Consider the following 24,881-nt stretch of genomic DNA (forward strand, 5'->3'; position numbering starts at 1 on the left):
CTTTAAAGCACAGGAAAAGCGGCAAAACCTCGACAATGATGCCCTTGGCCAAAAAGGGCGTATGCGTTTTTTCCTGAATATATTCAGGAAAAAACGCATACGCCCATTTTGGCCAACCAAGCAACCTGGAAAGGCAAATCAGCGCTACAAAGAAGTCTCGCTTCCCATCGGTCAAAAGGCCCATGCTGAATAAAGTGTCAAAACCAGAAATGCAGGACAGGCCATGGAGAAACGGGAGCCTTGCTACGCTGATGGGCAGAATGTAAATTGCCAACAGCCACTCTGGAGAAGTGTACGGTGTGTCCTGAAACATCTAAAAAACTCAGCTTAGAGAGCATAGGGCACTTCCACTCATGGGCGTATACATTGGGAAAACTAAAAATCAGCAAGACACAGGCACCCCAAAGTTTAGGGCTGCTCTGTTGACAAGAACCTCCACTTCGTTACACCTTAAATATCCCAGGAAAGAGAAAAATGGATAAAGAAGTTGTGGACCTTATGTACAATGGAATATAACTCAGCCATGAAATCAACGTCTTAAGGCTAGTAGCAGCATTATGAGTGGATTTAGGTACGACGATTCTAAGTGAAATAAGTCACACAGAAAAAGACACTCATCATAAGATATCACTTATAGAGGGAATGTAAAAACCGCTACCCTTGAACTGAATTACAAAACAGAACAGAGTCACACGTTGAGAAAACACACTATGGCTGCTTAACGGGAAAGGTGAGTTGGGGTGGTGCATAAAACAAGGGTTTCAAATTAGCTCAGATACCTTTCCATAAACCCAATAGGTAATAGACAAGACCTACTCCTTGCTCAGTGAATTGGACTCAACACCCCCTATTCATGCCCAAGAATATATCTGACTAGTAAGAATCTTAAAACCTATGTATTGATATCTCTCTGTAAGTGAGTGAAGAGGGTGTAAAGCGGCATAAACACAGCAGTGAAAAGCAGCTAAACCATATTATAAAAATCAATTACTTTTAAAACCCGTGAAACAAAGACAGTGAAGGAGAGAGAATTTCTTACAAAATTCGTTCAGGGCCTGTGATGCCAACTGGATTGACCATATGTAGACCCACAGCTGATTGAGACATAAGGGTGGACACTCTTGGGGCTGAGAGGTTTGGTGAGGTTGGGTGAGCAAACGCAGACCCTTTAAAGTAATACTGCGTGGTACCCATCCCATGGGTCCCAAATCTCCAGGTTCAAGGGCATCTTCCTACATCGAAATCATGCATGAGAAACCCAGAAGATGGTACACCGTGTGATCGGGAAAGGTTTCTAAAACGCACCTCATTTCTCATCTCCTTGTGCTCGGGTTCGCCATTCCAGCCGCTTTACTAGCAATCTCCCTCCTTGGAGAATCAGCACCTTTAACTTCCTGTTACGTACAGCTTGCAATTTGTCCTGAGGATGAACTGGAAGAGGGGGAAACAATGAGAGACTAGCTGTAGGTGTTGGGACAGGCACAGGTCACTGTATTTTCCCATCAGAAAGAAGAATTAACCACAGGCTCAGCCTGCCGCCCGGAACCAGAGTAGGGCCTGAAGCAATCCTGCGCTTTTGCGGCCAGCTCCCAAGAAAGCGAGTTGAAAAATGGAGCTCAGGGGCACTGCAATTCACAAACCTGCAGACTTATAAATGATAACTCTCATCCACAAATATATTGAGGGAAGGCAACGAAGAGGATTTGAAAGCAAGGCAGAATTGCAGGAAACAGATTTCAGGAGGGAGATTCGAATAGCCTTTAAAGCACAGGAAAAGCGGCAAAACCTCGACAATGATGCCCTTGGCCAAAAAGGGCGTATGCGTTTTTTCCTGAATATATTCAGGAAAAAACGCATACGCCCTTTTTGGCCAACCAAGCAACCTGGAAAGGCAAATCAGCGCTACAAAGAAGTCTCGCTTCCCATCGGTCAAAAGGGCCATGCTGAATAAAGTGTCAAAAGCAGAAATGCAGGACAGGCCATGGAGAAACGGGAGCCTTGCTACGCTGATGGGCAGGATGTAAATTGCCAACAGCCACTCTGGAGAAGTGTACGGTGTGTCCTGAAACATCTAAAAAACTCAGCTTAGAGAGCATAGGGCACTTCCACTCATGGGCGTATAAATTGGGAAAAGTAAAAATCAGCAAGACACAGGCACCCCAAAGTTTAGGGCTGCTCTGTTGACAAAAACCTCCACTTCGTTACACCTTAAATATCCCAGGAAAGAGAAAAATGGATAAAGAAGTTGTGGTCCTTATGTACAATGGAATATCACTCAGCCATGAAATCAACGTCATAAGGCTAGTAGCAGCATGATGAGTGGATTTAGGTACGACGATTCTAAGTGAAATAAGTCACACAGAAAAAGACACTTATCATAAGATATCACTTATAGAGGGAGTGTAAAAACCGCTACCCTTGAACTGAATTACAAAACAGAACAGAGTCACACGTTTAGAAAACACACTATGGCTGCTTAACGGGAAAGGTTAGGTGGGGTGATGCATAAAACAAGGGTTTCAAATTAGCTCAGATACCGTTCCATAAACGCAATATGTAATAGACAAGACCTACTCCTAGCTCAGTGAATTGGACTCAACACCCCCTATTCACCGCCCAAGAATATATCTGACTAGTAAGAATCTTAAAATCTATGTATTGATATCTCTGTGTAAGTGAGTCAAGTGGGTGTAAAGCGGCATAAACACAGCAGTGAAAAGCAGATAAACCCCATTATAAAAATCAATTACTTTTAAACACCCGTGAAACAAAGACAGTGAAAGAGAGAGAAATTCTTACAAAATTCGTTCAGGGGCTGTGATGCCACCTGGATTGACCATATCTAGACCCACAGCTGATTGAAAAATAAGGGTGGACACTCTTGGGGCTGAGAGGTTTCTTGAGGTTAGGTGAGCAAACACAGACCCTTTAAAGTAATACTGCTTGGTACCCATCCCATGGGTCCCAAATCTCCAGGTTCCAGGGCATCTTCCTACATCGAAAACATGCATGAGAAACCCAGAAGATGGTACACCGTGTGATCGGGAAACGTTTCTAAAACGCACCTAATTTCTCATCTCCTTGTGCTCGGGTTCGCCATTCCAGCCGCTTTACTAGCAATCTCCCTCTTTGAAGAATCAGCACCTTTAACCTCCTGTTCCGTACAGGTTGCAATTTGTCCTGAGGATGAACGGGAAGAGGGGGAACCAATGAGAGACTATCTCTAGGTGTTGGGACAGGCACAGGTCACTCTATTTTCCCACCAGGAAGAAGAATTAACCACAGGCTCAGCCTGCCGCCCGGGACCAGAATAGGGCCTGAAGCAATCCTGCGCTTTTGCGGCCTGCTCCCAAGAAAGCGAGTTGAAAAATGGAGCTCAGGGGCACTGCAATTCACAAACCTGCAGTCTTATAAATGATCACTCTCGTCCACAAATATATTGAGGGAAGGCAACGAAGAGGATTTGAAAGCAAGGCAGAATTGCAGGAAACAGATTTCAGGAGGGAGATTCAAATCGCCTTTAAAGCACAGGAAAAGCGGCAAAACCTCGACAATGATGCCCTTGGCCAAAAAGGGCGTATGCGTTTTTTCCTGAATATATTCAGGAAAAAACGCATACGCCCATTTTGGCCAACCAAGCAACCTGGAAAGGCAAATCAGCGCTACAAAGAAGTCTCGCTTCCCATCGGTCAAAAGGCCCATGCTGAATAAAGTGTCAAAACCAGAAATGCAGGACAGGCCATGGAGAAACGGGAGCCTTGCTACGCTGATGGGCAGAATGTAAATTGCCAACAGCCACTCTGGAGAAGTGTACGGTGTGTCCTGAAACATCTAAAAAACTCAGCTTAGAGAGCATAGGGCACTTCCACTCATGGGCGTATAAATTGGGAAAACTAAAAATCAGCAAGACACAGGCACCCCAAAGTTTAGGGCTGCTCTGTTGACAAGAACCTCCACTTCGTTTCACCTTAAATATCCCAGGAAAGAGAAAAATGGATAAAGAAGTTGTGGTCCTTATGTACAATGGAATATCACTCAGCCATGAAATCAACGTCATAAGGCTAGTAGCAGCATGATGAGTGGATTGAGGTACGACGATTCTAAGTGAAATAAGTCACACAGAAAAAGACACGTATCATAAGATATCACTTATAGAGGGAGTGTAAAAACCGCTACCCTTGAACTGAATTACAAAACAGAACAGAGTCACACGTTTAGAAAACACACTATGGCTGCTTAACGGGAAAGGTGAGGTGGGATGATGCATAAAACAAGGGTTTCAAATTACCTCAGATACCGTTCCATAAACCCAATAGGTAATAGACAAGACCTACTCCTAGTTCAGTGAATTGGACTCAACACCCCCTATTCACCGCCCAAGAATATATCTGACTAGTAAGAATCTTAAAACCTATGTATTGATATCTCTCTGTAAGTGAGTCAAGTGGGTGTAAAGCGGCATAAACACAGCAGTGAAAAGCAGCTAAACCCCATGATAAAAATCAATTACTTTTAAACACCCGTGAAACAAAGACAGTGAAAGAGAGGGAAATTCTTACAAAATTCGTTCAGGGGCTGTGATGCCACCTGGATTGACCATATCTAGACCCACAGCTGATTGAGACATAAGGGTGGACACTCTTGGGGCTGAGAGGTTTGGTGAGGTTGGGTGAGCAAACGCAGACCCTTTAAAGTAATACTGCGTGGTACCCATCCCATGGGTCCCAAATCTCCAGGTTCAAGGGCATCTTCCTACATCGAAAACATGCATGAGAAACCCAGAAGATGGTACACCGTGTGATCGGGAAAGGTTTCTAAAACGCACCTCATTTCTCATCTCCTTGTGCTCGGGTTCGCCATTCCAGCCGCTTTACTAGCAATCTCCCACTTTGAAGAATCAGCACCTTTAACCTGCTGTTCCGTACAGGTTGCAATTTGTCCTGAGGATGAACGGGAAGAGGGGGAACCAATGAGAGACTAGCTCTCAGTGTTGGGACAGGCACAGGTCACTCTATTTTCCCATCAGGAAGAAGAATTAACCACAGGCTCAGCATGCCGCCCGGGACCAGAATAGGGCCTGAAGCAATCCTGCGCTTTTGCGGCCTGCTTCCAAGAAAGCGAGTTGAAAAATGGAGCTCAGGGGCACTGCAATTCACAAACCTGCAGTCTTATAAATGATCACTCTCGTCCACAAATATATTGAGGGAAGGCAACGAAGAGGATTTGAAAGCAAGGCAGAATTGCAGGAAACAGATTTCAGGAGGGAGATTCAAATCGCCTTTAAAGCACAGGAAAAGCGGCAAAACCTCGACAATGATGCCCTTGGCCAAAAAGGGCGTATGCGTTTTTTCCTGAATATATTCAGGAAAAAACGCATACGCCCTTTTTGGCCAACCAAGCAACCTGGAAAGGCAAATCAGCGCTACAAAGAAGTCTCGCTTCCCATCGGTCAAAAGGGCCATGCTGAATAAAGTGTCAAAACCAGAAATGCAGGACAGGCCATGGAGAAACGGGAGCCTTGCTACGCTGATGGGCAGAATGTAAATTGCCAACAGCCACTCTGGAGAAGTGTACGGTGTGTCCTGTAACATCTAAAAAACTCAGCTTAGAGAGCATAGGGCACTTCCACTCATGGGCGTATAAATTGGGAAAACTAAAAATCAGCAAGACACAGGCACCCCAAAGTTTAGGGCTGCTCTGTTGACAAGAACCTCCACTTCGTTACACCTTAAATATCCCAGGAAAGAGAAAAATGGGTAAAGAAGTTGTGGACCTTATGTACAATGGAATATAACTCAGCCATGAAATCAACGTCTTAAGGCTAGTAGCAGCATTATGAGTGGATTTAGGTACGACGATTCTAAGTGAAATAAGTCACACAGAAAAAGACACTCATCATAAGATATCACTTATAGAGGGAATGTAAAAACCGCTACCCTTGAACTGAATTACAAAACAGAACAGAGTCACACGTTGAGAAAACACACTATGGCTGCTTAACGGGAAAGGTGAGTTGGGGTGGTGCATAAAACAAGGGTTTCAAATTAGCTCAGATACCTTTCCATAAACCCAATAGGTAATAGAGAAGACCTACTCCTTGCTCAGTGAATTGGACTCAACACCCCCTATTCACCGCCCAAGAATATATCTGACTAGTAAGAATCTTAAAACCTATGTATTGATATCTCTCTGTAAGTGAGTGATGAGGGTGTAAAGCGGCATAAACACAGCAGTGAAAAGCAGCTAAACCATATTATAAAAATCAATTACTTTTAAAACCCGTGAAACAAAGACAGTGAAGGAGAGAGAATTTCTTACAAAATTCGTTCAGGGCCTGTGATGCCACCTGGATTGACCATATCTAGACCCACAGCTGATTGAGACATAAGGGTGGACACTCTTGGGGCTGAGAGGTTTGGTGAGGTTGGGTGAGCAAACGCAGACCCTTTAAAGTAATACTGCGTGGTACCCATCCCATGGGTCCCAAATCTCCAGGTTCAAGGGCATCTTCCTACATCGAAATCATGCATGAGAAACCCAGAAGATGGTACACCGTGTGATCGGGAAAGGTTTCTAAAACGCACCTCATTTCTCATCTCCTTGTGCTCGGGTTCGCCATTCCAGCCGCTTTACTAGCAATCTCCCTCCTTGGAGAATCAGCACCTTTAACTTCCTGTTACGTACAGCTTGCAATTTGTCCTGAGGATGAACTGGAAGAGGGGGAAACAATGAGAGACTAGCTGTAGGTGTTGGGACAGGCACAGGTCACTGTATTTTCCCATCAGAAAGAAGAATTAACCACAGGCTCAGCCTGCCGCCCGGGACCAGAGTAGGGCCTGAAGCAATCCTGCGCTTTTGCGGCCAGCTCCCAAGAAAGCGAGTTGAAAAATGGAGCTCAGGGGCACTGCAATTCACAAACCTGCAGACTTATAAATGATCACTCTCGTCCACAAATATATCGAGGGAAGGCAACGAAGAGGATTTGAAAGCAAAGCAGAATTGCAGGAAACAGATTTCAGGAGGGAGATTCGAATCGCCTTTAAAGCACAGGAAAAGCGGCAAAACCTGGACAATGATGCCCTTGGCCAAAAAGGGCGTATGCGTTTTTTCCTGAATATATTCAGGAAAAAACGCATACGCCCTTTTTGGCCAACCAAGCAACCTGGAAAGGCAAATCAGCGCTACAAAGAAGTCTCGCTTCCCATCGGTCAAAAGGGCCATGCTGAATAAAGTGTCAAAACCAGAAATGCAGGACAGGCCATGGAGAAACGGGAGCCTTGCGACGCTGATGGACAGTATGTAAATTGACAACAGCCACTCTGGAGAAGTGTACCGTGTGTCCTGAAACATCTAAAAAACTCAACTTAGAGAGCATAGGGCACTTCCACTTATGGGCGTATAAATTGGGAAAACTAAAAATCAGCAAGACACAGGCACCCCAAAGTTTAGGGCTGCTCTGTTGAGAAGAACCTCAACTTCGTTACACCTTAAATATCCCAGGAAAGAGAAAAATGGATAAAGAAGTTGTGGTCCTTATGTACAATGGAATATCACTCAGCCATGAAATCAACGTCATAAGGCTAGCAGCAGCATGATGAGTGGATTTAGGTACGACGATTCTAAGTGAAATAAGTCACACAGAAAAAGACACTTATCATAAGATAAAACTTATAGAGGGAGTGTAAACACCGCTACCCTTGAACTGAATTACAAAACAGAACAGAGTCACACGTTTAGAAAACACACTATGGCTGCTAACGGGAAAGGTGAGGTGGGGTGATGCAAAAAACAAGGGTTTCAAATTAGCTCAGATACCGTTCCATAAACCCAATATGTAATAGACAAGACTTACTCCTAGCTCAGTGAATTGGACTCAACACCCCCTATTCACCGCCCAAGAATATATCTGACTAGTAAGAATCTTAAAACCTATGTATTGATATCTCTCTGTAAGTGAGTCAAGTGGGTGTAAAGCGGCATAAACACAGCAGTGAAAAGCAGCTAAACCCCATTATAAAAATCAATTACTTTTAAAAACCCGTGAAACAAAGACAGTGAAAGAGAGAGAAATTCTTCCAAAATTCGTTCAGGGGCTGTGATGCCACCTGGATTGACCATATCTAGTCCCACAGCTGATTGAGACATAAGGGTGGACACTCTTGGGGCTGAGAGGTTTGGTGAGGTTGGGTGAGCAAACGCAGACCCTTTAAAGTAATACTGCGTGGTACCCATCCCATGGGTCCCAAATCTCCAGGTTCAAGGGCATCTTCCTACATCGAAAACATGCATGAGAAACCCAGAAGATGGTACACCGTGTGATCGGGAAAGGTTTCTAAAACGCACCTCATTTCTCATCTCCTTGTGCGCGGGTTCGCCATTTCAGCCGCTTTACTAGCAATCTCCCTCCTTGGAGAATCAGCACCTTTAACCTCCTGTTCCGTACAGGTTGCAATTTGTCCTGATGATGAACGGGAAGAGGGGGAACCAATGAGAGACTAGCTCTAGGTGTTGGGACAGGCACAGGTCCCTCTATTTTCCCATCAGGAAGAAGAATTAACCACAGGATCAGCCTGCCGCCCGGGACCAGAGTAGGGCCTGAAGCAATCCTGCGCTTTTGCGGCCAGCTCCCAAGAAAGTGAGTTGAAAAATGGAGCTCAGGGGCACTGCAATTCACAAACCTGCAGACATATAAATGATCACTCTCGTCCACAAATATATTGAGGGAAGGCAACGAAGAGAATTTGAAAGCAAGGCAGAATTGCAGGAAACAGATTTCAGGAGGGAGATTCGAATCGCCTTTAAAGCACAGGAAAAGCGGCAAAACCTCGACAATGATGCCCTTGGCCAAAAAGGGCTTATGCGTTTTTTCCTGAATATATTCAGGAAAAAACGCATAAGCCCTTTTTGGCCTAACAAGCAACCTGGAAAGGCAAATCAGCGCTACACAGAAGTCTCGCTTCCCATCGGTCAAAAGGGCCATGCTGAATAAAGTGTCAAAACCAGAAATGCAGGACAGGCCATGGAGAAACGGGAGCCTTGCTACGCTGATGGGCGAGATGTAAATTGACAACAGCCACTCTGGAGAAGTGTACGGTGTGTCCTGAAACATCTAAAAAACTCAGCTTAGAGAGCATAGGGCACTTCCACTTATGGGCGTATAAATTGGGAAAACTAAAAATCAGCAAGACACAGGCACCCCAAAGTTTAGGTCTGCTCTGTTGACAAGAACCTCCACTTCGTTACACCTTAAATATCCCAGGAAAGAGAAAAATGGATAAAGAAGTTGTGGTCCTTATGTACAATGGAATATCACTCAGCCATGAAATCAACGTCATAAGGCTAGCAGCAGCATGATGAGTGGATTTAGGTACGACGATACTAAGTGAAATAAGTCACACATAAAAAGACACTTATCATAAGATATCACTTATAGAGGGAGTGTAAACACCGCTACCCTTGAACTGAATTACAAAACAGAACAGAGTCCCACGTTTAGAAAACACACTATGGCTGCTTAACGGGAAAGGTGAGGTGGGGTGATGCATAAAACAAGGGTTTCAAATTAGCTCAGATACCGTTCCATAAACCCAATAGGTAATAGACAAGACCTACTCCTAGCTCAGTGAATTGGACTCAACACCCCCTATTCACCGCCCAAGAATATATCTGACTAGTAAGAATCTTAAAACCTATGTATTGATATCTCTCTGTAAGTGAGTCAAGTGGTTTTAAAGCGGCATAAACACAGCAGTGAAAAGCAGCTAAACCCCATTATAAAAATCAATTACTTTTAAAAACCCGTGAAACAAAGACAGTGAAAGAGAGAGAAATTCTTCCAAAATTCGTTCAGGGGCTGTGATGCCACCTGGATTGACCATATCTAGACCCACAGCTGATTGAGACATAAGGGTGGACACTCTTGGGGTGAGAGGGTTGGTGAGGTTGGGTGAGCAAACGCAGACCCTTTAAAGTAATACTGCGTGGTACCCATCCCATGGGTCCCAAATCTCCAGGTTCAAGGGCATCTTCCTACATCGAAAACATGCATGAGAAACCCAGAAGATGGTACACCGTGTGATCGGGAAAGTTTTCTAAAACGCACCTCATTTCTCATCTCCTTGTGCGCGGGTTCGCCATTTCAGCCGCTTTACTAGCAATCTCCCTCCTTGGAGAATCAGCACCTTTAACCTCCTGTTCCGTACAGGTTGCTATTTGTCCTGAGGATGAACGGGAAGAGGGGGAACCAATGAGAGACTAGCTCTAGGTGTTGGGACAGGCACAGGTCACTCTATTTTCCCATCAGGAAGAAGAATTAACCACAGGCTCAGCCTGCCGCCCGGGACCAGAGTAGGGCCTGAAGCAATCCTGCGCTTTTGCGGCCAGCTCCCAAGAAAACGAGTTGAAAAATGGAGCTCAGGGGCACTGCAATTCACAAACCTGCAGACTTATAAATGATCACTCTCGTCCACAAATATATTGAGGGAAGGCAACGAAGAGGATTTGAAAGCAAGGCAGAATTGCAGGAAACAGATTTCAGGAGGGAGATTCGAATCGCCTTTAAAGCACAGGAAAAGCGGCAAAACCTCGACAATGATGCCCTTGGCCAAAAAGGGCTTATGCGTTTTTTCCTGAATATATTCAGGAAAAAACGCATAAGCCCTTTTTGGCCTAACAAGCAACCTGGAAAGGCAAATCAGCGCTACACAGAAGTCTCGCTTCCCATCGGTCAAAAGGGCCATGCTGAATAAAGTGTCAAAACCAGAAATGCAGGACAGGCCATGGAGAAACGGGAGCCTTGCTACGCTGATGGGCGAGATGTAAATTGACAACAGCCACTCTGGAGAAGTGTACGGTGTGTCCTGAAACATCTAAAAAACTCAGCTTAGAGAGCATAGGGCACTTCCACTTATGGGCGTATAAATTGGGAAAACTAAAAATCAGCAAGACACAGGCACCCCAAAGTTTAGGTCTGCTCTGTTGACAAGAACCTCCACTTCGTTACACCTTAAATATCCCAGGAAAGAGAAAAATGGATAAAGAAGTTGTGGTCCTTATGTACAATGGAATATCACTCAGCCATGAAATCAACGTCATAAGGCTAGCAGCAGCATGATGAGTGGATTTAGGTACGACGATACTAAGTGAAATAAGTCACACAGAAAAAGACACTTATCATAAGATATCACTTATAGAGGGAGTGTAAACACCGCTACCCTTGAACTGAATTACAAAACAGAACAGAGTCCCACGTTTAGAAAACACACTATGGCTGCTTAACGGGAAAGGTGAGGTGGGGTGATGCATACAACAAGGGTTTCAAATTAGCTCAGATACCGTTCCATAAACCCAATAGGTAATAGACAAGACCTACTCCTAGCTCAGTGAATTGGACTCAACACCCCCTATTCACCGCCCAAGAATATATCTGACTAGTAAGAATCTTAAAACCTATGTATTGATATCTCTCTGTAAGTGAGTCAAGTGGTTTTAAAGCGGCATAAACACAGCAGTGAAAAGCAGCTAAACCCCATTATAAAAATCAATTACTTTTAAAAACCCGTGAAACAAAGACAGTGAAAGGGAGAGAAATTCTTCCAAAATTCGTTCAGGGGCTGTGATGCCACCTGGATTGACCATATCTAGACCCACAGCTGATTGAGACATAAGGGTGGACACTCTTGGGGCTGAGAGGGTTGGTGAGGTTGGGTGAGCAAACGCAGACCCTTTAAAGTAATACTGCGTGGTACCCATCCCATGGGTCCCAAATCTCCAGGTTCAAGGGCATCTTCCTACATCGAAAACATGCATGAGAAACCCAGAAGATGGTACACCGTGTGATCGGGAAAGGTTTCTAAAACGCACCTCATTTCTCATTTCCTTGTGCGCGGGTTCGCCATTTCAGCCGCTTTACTAGCAATCTCCCTCCTTGGAGAATCAGCACCTTTAACCTCCTGTTCCGTACAGGTTGCTATTTGTCCTGAGGATGAACGGGAAGAGGGGGAACCAATGAGAGACTAGCTCTAGGTGTTGGGACAGGCACAGGTCACTCTATTTTCCCATCAGGAAGAAGAATTAACCACAGGCTCAGCCTGCCGCCCGGGACCAGAGTAGGGCCTGAAGCAATCCTGCGCTTTTGCGGCCAGCTCCCAAGAAAACAAGTTGAAAAATGGAGCTCAGGGGCACTGCAATTCACAAACCTGCAGACTTATAAATGATCACTCTCGTCCACAAATATATTGAGGGAAGGCAACGAAGAGGATTTGAAAGCAAGGCAGAATTGCAGGAAACAGTTTTCAGGAGGGAGATTCGAATCGCCTTTAAAGCACAGGAAAAGCGGTAAAACCTCGACAATGATGCCCTTGGCCAAAAAGGGCGTATGCGTTTTTTCCTGAATATATTCAGGAAAAAACGCATACGCCCTTTTTGGCCAACCAAGCAACCTGGAAAGGCAAATCAGCGTTACAAAGAAGTCTCGCTTCCCATCGTTCAAAAGGGCCATGCTGAATAAAGTGTCAAAACCAGAAATGCAGGACAGGCCATGGAGAAACGGGAGCCTTGCTACGCTGATGGGCAGGATGTAAATTGCCAACAGCCACTCTGGAGAAGTGTACGGTGTGTCCTGAAACATCTAAAAAACTCAGCTTAGAGAGCATAGGGCACTTCCACTCATGGGCGTATAAATTGGGAAAACTAAAAATCAGCAAGACACAGGCACCCCAACTTTTAGGGCTGCTCTGTTGACAAGAACCTCCACTTCGTTACACCTTAAATATCCCAGGAAAGAGAAAAATGGATAAAGAAGTTGTGGTCCTTATGTACAATGGAATATCACTCAGCCATGAAATCAACGTCATAAGGCTAGTAGCAGCATGATGAGTGGATTGAGGTACGACGATTCTAAGTGAAATAAGTCACACAGAAAAAGACACTTATCATAAGATATCACTTATAGAGGGAACATAAAAACCACTACCCTTGAACTGAATTACAAAACAGAACAGAGTCACACGTTTAGAAAACACACTATGGCTGCTTAACGGGAAAGGTGAGGTGGGGTGATGCATAAAACAAGGGTTTCAAATTAGCTCAGATACCGTTCCATAAACCCAATAAGTAATAGACAAGACCTACTCCTAGTTCAGTGAATTGGACTCAACACCCCCTATTCACCTCGCAAGAATATATCTCACTAGTAAGAATCTTAAAACCTATGTATTGATATCTCTCTGTAAGTGAGTCAAGTGGGTGTAAAGCAGCATAAACACAGCAGTGAAAAGCAGATAAACCCCATTATAAAAATCAATTACTTTTAAAAACCCGTGAAACAAAGACAGTGAAAGAGAGAGAAATTCTTACAAAATTCGTTCAGGGGCTGTGATGCCACCTGGATTGACCATATCTAGACCCACAGCTGATTGAGACATAAGGGTGGACACTCTTGGGGCTGAGAGGTTTGCTGAGGTTGGGTGAGCAAATGCACACCCTTTAAAGTAATACTGCGTGGTACCCATCCCATGGGTCCCAAATCTCCAGGTTCAAGGGCATATTCCTACATAGAAAACATACATGAGAAACCCAGAAGTCACACACCGTGTGATCGGGAAAGGTTTCTAAAACGCACCTAATTTCTCATCTCCTTGTGCTCGGGTTCGCCATTCCAGCCGCTTTACTAGCAATCTCCCTCTTTGAAGAATCAGCACCTTTAACCTCCTGTTCCGTACAGGTTGCAATTTGTCCTGAGGATGAACGGGAAGAGGGGGAACCAATGAGAGACTAGCTCTAGGTGTTGGGACAGGCACAGGTCACTCTATTTTCCCATCAGGAAGAAGAATTAACCACAGGCTCAGCCTGCCGCCCGGGACCAGAATAGGGCCTGAAGCAATCCTGCGCTTTTGCGGCCAGCTCCCAAGAAAGCGAGTTGAAAATTGGAGCTCAGGGGCACTGCAGTTCACAAACCTGCAGTCTTATAAATGTTCACTCTCGTCCACAAATATATCGAGGGAAGGCAGCGAAGAGGATTTGAAAGCAAGGCAGAATTGCAGGAAACAGATTTCAGGAGGGAGATTCGAATCGCCTTTAAAGCACAGGAAAAGCGGTAAAACCTCGACAATGATGCCCTTGGCCAAAAAGGGCGTATGCGTTTTTTCCTGAATATATTCAGGAAAAAACGCATACGCCCTTTTTGGCCAACCAAGCAACCTGGAAAGGCAAATCAGCGTTACAAAGAAGTCTCGCTTCCCATCGTTCAAAAGGGCCATGCTGAATAAAGTGTCAAAACCAGAAATGCAGGACAGGCCATGGAGAAACGGGAGCCTTGCTACGCTGATGGGCAGGATGTAAATTGCCAACAGCCACTCTGGAGAAGTGTACGGTGTGTCCTGAAACATCTAAAAAACTCAGCTTAGAGAGCATAGGGCACTTCCACTCATGGGCGTATAAATTGGGAAAACTAAAAATCAGCAAGACACAGGCACCCCAACTTTTAGGGCTGCTCTGTTGACAAGAACCTCCACTTCGTTACACCTTAAATATCCCAGGAAAGAGAAAAATGGATAAAGAAGTTGTGGTCCTTATGTACAATGGAATATCACTCAGCCATGAAATCAACGTCATAAGGCTAGTAGCAGCATGATGAGTGGATTGAGGTACGACGATTCTAAGTGAAATAAGTCACACAGAAAAAGACACTTATCATAAGATATCACTTATAGAGGGAACATAAAAACCACTACCCTTGAACTGAATTACAAAACAGAACAGAGTCACACGTTTAGAAAACACACTATGGCTGCTTAACGGGAAAGGTGAGGTGGGGTGATGCATAAAACAAGGGTTTCAAATTAGCTCAGATACCGTTCCATAAACCCAATATGTAATAGACAAGACCTATTCCTAGCTCAGTGAATTGGACTCAACACCCCCTATTCACCGCCCAAGAATATATCTGATTAGTAAGAATCTTAAAACCTATGTATTGATATCTCTCTGTAAGTGAGTCAAGTGGGTGTAAAGCGGCATAAACACAGCTGTGAAAAGCAGCTAAACCCCATTATAAAAATCAATTACTTTTAAAAACCCGTGAAACAAAGACAGTGAAAGAGAGAGAAATTCTTACAAAATTCGTTCAGGGGCTGTGATGCCAACTGGATTGAGCATATCTAGACCCACAGCTGATTGAGAAATAAGGGTGGACACTCTTGGGGCTGAGAGATTTGTTGAGGTTGAGTGAGCAAACGCAGACCCTTTAAAGTAATACTGCGTGGTACCCATCCCATGGGTCCCAAATCTCCAGGTTCAAGGGCATCTTCCTACATCGAAAACATGCATGAGAAACCCACAAGATGGTAAATCGTGTGATCGGGAAACGTTTCTAAAACGCACCTAATTTCTCATCTCCTTGTGCTCGGGTTCGCCATTCCAGCCGCTTTACTAGCAATCTCCCTCTTTAAAGAATAAGCACATTTAACCTCCTGTTCCGTACAGGTTGCAATTTGTCCTGAGGATGAACGGGAAGAGGGGGAACCAATGAGAGACTAGCTCTAGGTGTTGGGAGAGGCACAGGTCACTCTATTTTCCCATCAGGAAGAAGAATTAACCACAGGCTCAGCCTGCCGCCCGGGACCAGAATAGGGCCTGAAGCAATCCTGCGCTTTTGCGGCCAGCTCCCAAGAAAGCGAGTTGAAAATTGGAGCTCAGGGGCACTGCAGTTCACAAACCTGCAGTCTTATAAATGTTCACTCTCGTCCACAAATATATCGAGGGAAGGCAACGAAGAGGATTTGAAAGCAAGGCAGAATTGCAGGAAACAGATTTCAGGAGGGAGATTCGAATCGCCTTTAAAGCACAGGAAAAGCGGTAAAACCTCGACAATGATGCCCTTGGCCAAAAAGGGCGTATGCGTTTTTTCCTGAATATATTCAGGAAAAAACGCATACGCCCTTTTTGGCCAACCAAGCAACCTGGAAAGGCAAATCAGCGTTACAAAGAAGTCTCGCTTCCCATCGTTCAAAAGGGCCATGCTGAATAAAGTGTCAAAACCAGAAATGCAGGACAGGCCATGGAGAAACGGGAGCCTTGCTACGCTGATGGGCAGGATGTAAATTGCCAACAGCCACTCTGGAGAAGTGTACGGTGTGTCCTGAAACATCTAAAAAACTCAGCTTAGAGAGCATAGGGCACTTCCACTCATGGGCGTATAAATTGGGAAAACTAAAAATCAGCAAGACACAGGCACCCCAACTTTTAGGGCTGCTCTGTTGACAAGAACCTCCACTTCGTTACACCTTAAATATCCCAGGAAAGAGAAAAATGGATAAAGAAGTTGTGGTCCTTATGTACAATGGAATATCACTCAGCCATGAAATCAACGTCATAAGGCTAGTAGCAGCATGATGAGTGGATTGAGGTACGACGATTCTAAGTGAAATAAGTCACACAGAAAAAGACACTTATCATAAGATATCACTTATAGAGGGAACATAAAAACCACTACCCTTGAACTGAATTACAAAACAGAACAGAGTCACACGTTTAGAAAACACACTATGGCTGCTTAACGGGAAAGGTGAGGTGGGGTGATGCATAAAACAAGGGTTACAAATTAGCTCAGATACCGTTCCATAAACCCAATATGTAATAGACAAGACCTATTCCTAGCTCAGTGAATTGGACTCAACACCCCCTATTCACCGCCCAAGAATATATCTGACTAGTAAGAATCTTAAAACCTATGTATTGATATCTCTCTGTAAGTGAGTCAAGTGGTTTTAAAGCGGCATAAACACAGCAGTGAAAAGCAGCTAAACCCCATTATAAAAATCAATTACTTTTAAAAACCCGTGAAACAAAGACAGTGAAAGGGAGAGAAATTCTTCCAAAATTCGTTCAGGGGCTGTGATGCCACCTGGATTGACCATATCTAGACCCACAGCTGATTGAGACATAAGGGTGGACACTCTTGGGGCTGAGAGGGTTGGTGAGGTTGGGTGAGCAAACGCAGACCCTTTAAAGTAATACTGCGTGGTACCCATCCCATGGGTCCCAAATCTCCAGGTTCAAGGGCATCTTCCTACATCGAAAACATGCATGAGAAACCCAGAAGATGGTACACCGTGTGATCGGGAAAGGTTTCTAAAACGCACCTCATTTCTCATTTCCTTGTGCGCGGGTTCGCCATTTCAGCCGCTTTACTAGCAATCTCCCTCCTTGGAGAATCAGCACCTTTAACCTCCTGTTCCGTACAGGTTGCTATTTGTCCTGAGGATGAACGGGAAGAGGGGGAACCAATGAGAGACTAGCTCTAGGTGTTGGGACAGGCACAGGTCACTCTATTTTCCCATCAGGAAGAAGAATTAACCACAGGCTCAGCCTGCCGCCCGGGACCAGAGTAGGGCCTGAAGCAATCCTGCGCTTTTGCGGCCAGCTCCCAAGAAAACAAGTTGAAAAATGGAGCTCAGGGGCACTGCAATTCACAAACCTGCAGACTTATAAATGATCACTCTCGTCCACAAATATATTGAGGGAAGGCAACGAAGAGGATTTGAAAGCAAGGCAGAATTGCAGGAAACAGTTTTCAGGAGGGAGATTCGAATCGCCTTTAAAGCACAGGAAAAGCGGTAAAACCTCGACAATGATGCCCTTGGCCAAAAAGGGCGTATGCGTTTTTTCCTGAATATATTCAGGAAAAAACGCATACGCCCTTTTTGGCCAACCAAGCAACCTGGAAAGGCAAATCAGCGTTACAAAGAAGTCTCGCTTCCCATCGTTCAAAAGGGCCATGCTGAATAAAGTGTCAAAACCAGAAATGCAGGACAGGCCATGGAGAAACGGGAGCCTTGCTACGCTGATGGGCAGGATGTAAATTGCCAACAGCCACTCTGGAGAAGTGTACGGTGTGTCCTGAAACATCTAAAAAACTCAGCTTAGAGAGCATAGGGCACTTCCACTCATGGGCGTATAAATTGGGAAAACTAAAAATCAGCAAGACACAGGCACCCCAACTTTTAGGGCTGCTCTGTTGACAAGAACCTCCACTTCGTTACACCTTAAATATCCCAGGAAAGAGAAAAATGGATAAAGAAGTTGTGGTCCTTATGTACAATGGAATATCACTCAGCCATGAAATCAACGTCATAAGGCTAGTAGCAGCATGATGAGTGGATTGAGGTACGACGATTCTAAGTGAAATAAGTCACACAGAAAAAGACACTTATCATAAGATATCACTTATAGAGGGAACATAAAAACCACTACCCTTGAACTGAATTACAAAACAGAACAGAGTCACACGTTTAGAAAACACACTATGGCTGCTTAACGGGAAAGGTGAGGTGGGGTGATGCATAAAACAAGGGTTTCAAATTAGCTCAGATACCGTTCCATAAACCCAATAAGTAATAGACAAGACCTACTCCTAGTTCAGTGAATTGGACTCAACACCCCCTATTCACCTCGCAAGAATATATCTCACTAGTAAGAATCTTAAAACCTATGTATTGATATCTCTCTGTAAGTGAGTCAAGTGGGTGTAAAGCAGCATAAACACAGCAGTGAAAAGCAGATAAACCCCATTATAAAAATCAATTACTTTTAAAAACCCGTGAAACAAAGACAGTGAAAGAGAGAGAAATTCTTACAAAATTCGTTCAGGGGCTGTGATGCCACCTGGATTGACCATATCTAGACCCACAGCTGATTGAGACATAAGGGTGGACACTCTTGGGGCTGAGAGGTTTGCTGAGGTTGGGTGAGCAAATGCACACCCTTTAAAGTAATACTGCGTGGTACCCATCCCATGGGTCCCAAATCTCCAGGTTCAAGGGCATATTCCTACATAGAAAACATACATGAGAAACCCAGAAGTCACACACCGTGTGATCGGGAAAGGTTTCTAAAACGCACCTAATTTCTCATCTCCTTGTGCTCGGGTTCGCCATTCCAGCCGCTTTACTAGCAATCTCCCTCTTTGAAGAATCAGCACCTTTAACCTCCTGTTCCGTACAGGTTGCAATTTGTCCTGAGGATGAACGGGAAGAGGGGGAACCAATGAGAGACTAGCTCTAGGTGTTGGGACAGGCACAGGTCACTCTATTTTCCCATCAGGAAGAAGAATTAACCACAGGCTCAGCCTGCCGCCCGGGACCAGAATAGGGCCTGAAGCAATCCTGCGCTTTTGCGGCCAGCTCCCAAGAAAGCGAGTTGAAAATTGGAGCTCAGGGGCACTGCAGTTCACAAACCTGCAGTCTTATAAATGTTCACTCTCGTCCACAAATATATCGAGGGAAGGCAGCGAAGAGGATTTGAAAGCAAGGCAGAATTGCAGGAAACAGATTTCAGGAGGGAGATTCGAATCGCCTTTAAAGCACAGGAAAAGCGGTAAAACCTCGACAATGATGCCCTTGGCCAAAAAGGGCGTATGCGTTTTTTCCTGAATATATTCAGGAAAAAACGCATACGCCCTTTTTGGCCAACCAAGCAACCTGGAAAGGCAAATCAGCGTTACAAAGAAGTCTCGCTTCCCATCGTTCAAAAGGGCCATGCTGAATAAAGTGTCAAAACCAGAAATGCAGGACAGGCCATGGAGAAACGGGAGCCTTGCTACGCTGATGGGCAGGATGTAAATTGCCAACAGCCACTCTGGAGAAGTGTACGGTGTGTCCTGAAACATCTAAAAAACTCAGCTTAGAGAGCATAGGGCACTTCCACTCATGGGCGTATAAATTGGGAAAACTAAAAATCAGCAAGACACAGGCACCCCAACTTTTAGGGCTGCTCTGTTGACAAGAACCTCCACTTCGTTACACCTTAAATATCCCAGGAAAGAGAAAAATGGATAAAGAAGTTGTGGTCCTTATGTACAATGGAATATCACTCAGCCATGAAATCAACGTCATAAGGCTAGTAGCAGCATGATGAGTGGATTGAGGTACGACGATTCTAAGTGAAATAAGTCACACAGAAAAAGACACTTATCATAAGATATCACTTATAGAGGGAACATAAAAACCACTACCCTTGAACTGAATTACAAAACAGAACAGAGTCACACGTTTAGAAAACACACTATGGCTGCTTAACGGGAAAGGTGAGGTGGGGTGATGCATAAAACAAGGGTTTCAAATTAGCTCAGATACCGTTCCATAAACCCAATATGTAATAGACAAGACCTATTCCTAGCTCAGTGAATTGGACTCAACACCCCCTATTCACCGCCCAAGAATATATCTGATTAGTAAGAATCTTAAAACCTATGTATTGATATCTCTCTGTAAGTGAGTCAAGTGGGTGTAAAGCGGCATAAACACAGCTGTGAAAAGCAGCTAAACCCCATTATAAAAATCAATTACTTTTAAAAACCCGTGAAACAAAGACAGTGAAAGAGAGAGAAATTCTTACAAAATTCGTTCAGGGGCTGTGATGCCAACTGGATTGAGCATATCTAGACCCACAGCTGATTGAGAAATAAGGGTGGACACTCTTGGGGCTGAGAGATTTGTTGAGGTTGGGTGAGCAAACGCAGACCCTTTAAAGTAATACTGCGTGGTACCCATCCCATGGGTCCCAAATCTCCAGGTTCAAGGGCATCTTCCTACATCGAAAACATGCATGAGAAACCCACAAGATGGTAAATCGTGTGATCGGGAAACGTTTCTAAAACGCACCTAATTTCTCATCTCCTTGTGCTCGGGTTCGCCATTCCAGCCGCTTTACTAGCAATCTCCCTCTTTAAAGAATAAGCACATTTAACCTCCTGTTCCATACAGGTTGCAATTTGTCCTGAGGATGAACGGGAAGAGGGGGAACCAATGAGAGACTAGCTCTAGGTGTTGGGAGAGGCACAGGTCACTCTATTTTCCCATCAGGAAGAAGAATTAACCACAGGCTCAGCCTGCCGCCCGGGACCAGAATAGGGCCTGAAGCAATCCTGCGCTTTTGCGGCCAGCTCCCAAGAAAGCGAGTTGAAAATTGAAGCTCAGGGGCACTGCAGTTCACAAACCTGCAGTCTTATAAATGTTCACTCTCGTCCACAAATATATCGAGGGAAGGCAACGAAGAGGATTTGAAAGCAAGGCAGAATTGCAGGAAACAGATTTCAGGAGGGAGATTCGAATCGCCTTTAAAGCACAGGAAAAGCGGTAAAACCTCGACAATGATGCCCTTGGCCAAAAAGGGCGTATGCGTTTTTTCCTGAATATATTCAGGAAAAAACGCATACGCCCTTTTTGGCCAACCAAGCAACCTGGAAAGGCAAATCAGCGTTACAAAGAAGTCTCGCTTCCCATCGTTCAAAAGGGCCATGCTGAATAAAGTGTCAAAACCAGAAATGCAGGACAGGCCATGGAGAAACGGGAGCCTTGCTACGCTGATGGGCAGGATGTAAATTGCCAACAGCCACTCTGGAGAAGTGTACGGTGTGTCCTGAAACATCTAAAAAACTCAGCTTAGAGAGCATAGGGCACTTCCACTCATGGGCGTATAAATTGGGAAAACTAAAAATCAGCAAGACACAGGCACCCCAACTTTTAGGGCTGCTCTGTTGACAAGAACCTCCACTTCGTTACACCTTAAATATCCCAGGAAAGAGAAAAATGGATAAAGAAGTTGTGGTCCTTATGTACAATGGAATATCACTCAGCCATGAAATCAACGTCATAAGGCTAGTAGCAGCATGATGAGTGGATTGAGGTACGACGATTCTAAGTGAAATAAGTCACACAGAAAAAGACACTTATCATAAGATATCACTTATAGAGGGAACATAAAAACCACTACCCTTGAACTGAATTACAAAACAGAACAGAGTCACACGTTTAGAAAACACACTATGGCTGCTTAACGGGAAAGGTGAGGTGGGGTGATGCATAAAACAAGGGTTACAAATTAGCTCAGATACCGTTCCATAAACCCAATATGTAATAGACAAGACCTATTCCTAGCTCAGTGAATTGGACTCAACACCCCCTATTCACCGCCCAAGAATATATCTGATTAGTAAGAATCTTAAAACCTATGTATTGATATCTCTCTGTAAGTGAGTCAAGTGGGTGTAAAGCGGCATAAACACAGCTGTGAAAAGCAGCTAAACCCCATTATAAAAATCAATTACTTTTAAAAACCCGTGAAACAAAGACAGTGAAAGAGAGAGAAATTCTTACAAAATTCGTTCAGGGGCTGTGATGCCACCTGGATTGACCATATCTAGACCCACAGCTGATTGAGACATAAGGGTGGACACTCTTGGGGCTGAGAGATTTGTTGAGGTTGGGTGAGCAAACGCAGACCCTTTAAAGTAATACTGCGTGTTACCCATCCCATGGGTCCCAAATCTCCAGGTTCAAGGGCATCTTCCTACATCGAAAACATGCATGAGAAACCCACAAGATGGTAAATCGTGTGATCGGGAAACGTTTCTAAAACGCACCTAATTTCTCATCTCCTTGTGCTCGGGTTCGCCATTCCAGCCGCTTTACTAGAAATCTCCCTCTTTAAAGAATAAGCACATTTAACCTCCTGTTCCGTACAGGTTGCAATTTGTCCTGAGGATGAACGGGAAGAGGGGGAACCAATGAGAGACTAGCTCTAGGTGTTGGGAGAGGCACAGGTCACTCTATTTTCCCATCAGGAAGAAGAATTAACCACAGGCTCAGCCTGCCGCCCGGGACCAGAATAGGGCCTGAAGCAATCCTGCGCTTTTGCGGCCAGCTCCCAAGAAAGCGAGCTGAAAATTGGAGCTCAGGGGCACTGCAGTTCACAAACCTGCAGTCTTATAAATGTTCACTCTCGTCCACAAATATATCGAGGGAAGGCAACGAAGAGGATTTGAAAGCAAGGCAGAATTGCAGGAAACAGATTTCAGGAGGGAGATTCGAATCGCCTTTAAAGCACAGGAAAAGCGGTAAAACCTCGACAATGATGCCCTTGGCCAAAAAGGGCGTATGCGTTTTTTCCTGAATATATTCAGGAAAAAACGCATACGCCCTTTTTGGCCAACCAAGCAACCTGGAAAGGCAAATCAGCGTTACAAAGAAGTCTCGCTTCCCATCGTTCAAAAGGGCCATGCTGAATAAAGTGTCAAAACCAGAAATGCAGGACAGGCCATGGAGAAACGGGAGCCTTGCTACGCTGATGGGCAGGATGTAAATTGCCAACAGCCACTCTGGAGAAGTGTACGGTGTGTCCTGAAACATCTAAAAAACTCAGCTTAGAGAGCATAGGGCACTTCCACTCATGGGCGTATAAATTGGGAAAACTAAAAATCAGCAAGACACAGGCACCCCAACTTTTAGGGCTGCTCTGTTGACAAGAACCTCCACTTCGTTACACCTTAAATATCCCAGGAAAGAGAAAAATGGATAAAGAAGTTGTGGTCCTTATGTACAATGGAATATCACTCAGCCATGAAATCAACGTCATAAGGCTAGTAGCAGCATGATGAGTGGATTGAGGTACGACGATTCTAAGTGAAATAAGTCACACAGAAAAAGACACTTATCATAAGATATCACTTATAGAGGGAACATAAAAACCACTACCCTTGAACTGAATTACAAAACAGAACAGAGTCACACGTTTAGAAAACACACTATGGCTGCTTAACGGGAAAGGTGAGCTGGGGTGATGCATAAAACAAGGGTTTCAAATTAGCTCAGATACCGTTCCATAAACCCAATAAGTAATAGACAAGACCTACTCCTAGTTCAGTGAATTGGACTCAACACCCCCTATTCACCTCGCAAGAATATATCTCACTAGTAAGAATCTTAAAACCTATGTATTGATATCTCTCTGTAAGTGAGTCAAGTGGGTGTAAAGCAGCATAAACACAGCAGTGAAAAGCAGATAAACCCCATTATAAAAATCAATTACTTTTAAAAACCCGTGAAACAAAGACAGTGAAAGAGAGAGAAATTCTTACAAAATTCGTTCAGGGGCTGTGATGCCACCTGGATTGACCATATCTAGACCCACAGCTGATTGAGACATAAGGGTGGACACTCTTGAGGCTGAGAGGTTTGCTGAGGTTGGGTGAGCAAATGCACACCCTTTAAAGTAATACTGCGTGGTACCCATCCCATGGGTCCCAAATCTCCAGGTTCAAGGGCATATTCCTACATAGAAAACATACATGAGAAACCCAGAAGTCACACACCGTGTGATCGGGAAAGGTTTCTAAAACGCACCTAATTTCTCATCTCCTTGTGCTCGGGTTCGCCATTCCAGCCGCTTTACTAGCAATCTCCCTCTTTGAAGAATCAGCACCTTTAACCTCCTGTTCCGTACAGGTTGCAATTTGTCCTGAGGATGAACGGGAAGAGGGGGAACCAATGAGAGACTAGCTCTAGGTGTTGGGACAGGCACAGGTCACTCTATTTTCCCATCAGGAAGAAGAATTAACCACAGGCTCAGCCTGCCGCCCGGGACCAGAATAGGGCCTGAAGCAATCCTGCGCTTTTGCGGCCAGCTCCCAAGAAAGCGAGTTGAAAATTGGAGCTCAGGGGCACTGCAGTTCACAAACCTGCAGTCTTATAAATGTTCACTCTCGTCCACAAATATATCGAGGGAAGGCAGCGAAGAGGATTTGAAAGCAAGGCAGAATTGCAGGAAACAGATTTCAGGAGGGAGATTCGAATCGCCTTTAAAGCACAGGAAAAGCGGTAAAACCTCGACAATGATGCCCTTGGCCAAAAAGGGCGTATGCGTTTTTTCCTGAATATATTCAGGAAAAAACGCATACGCCCTTTTTGGCCAACCAAGCAACCTGGAAAGGCAAATCAGCGTTACAAAGAAGTCTCGCTTCCCATCGTTCAAAAGGGCCATGCTGAATAAAGTGTCAAAACCAGAAATGCAGGACAGGCCATGGAGAAACGGGAGCCTTGCTACGC

Source organism: Balaenoptera physalus (assembly GCF_965194825.1).
Source record: "Balaenoptera physalus genome assembly, chromosome: 8".
Taxonomy (NCBI): Eukaryota; Metazoa; Chordata; class Mammalia; order Artiodactyla; family Balaenopteridae; genus Balaenoptera; species Balaenoptera physalus.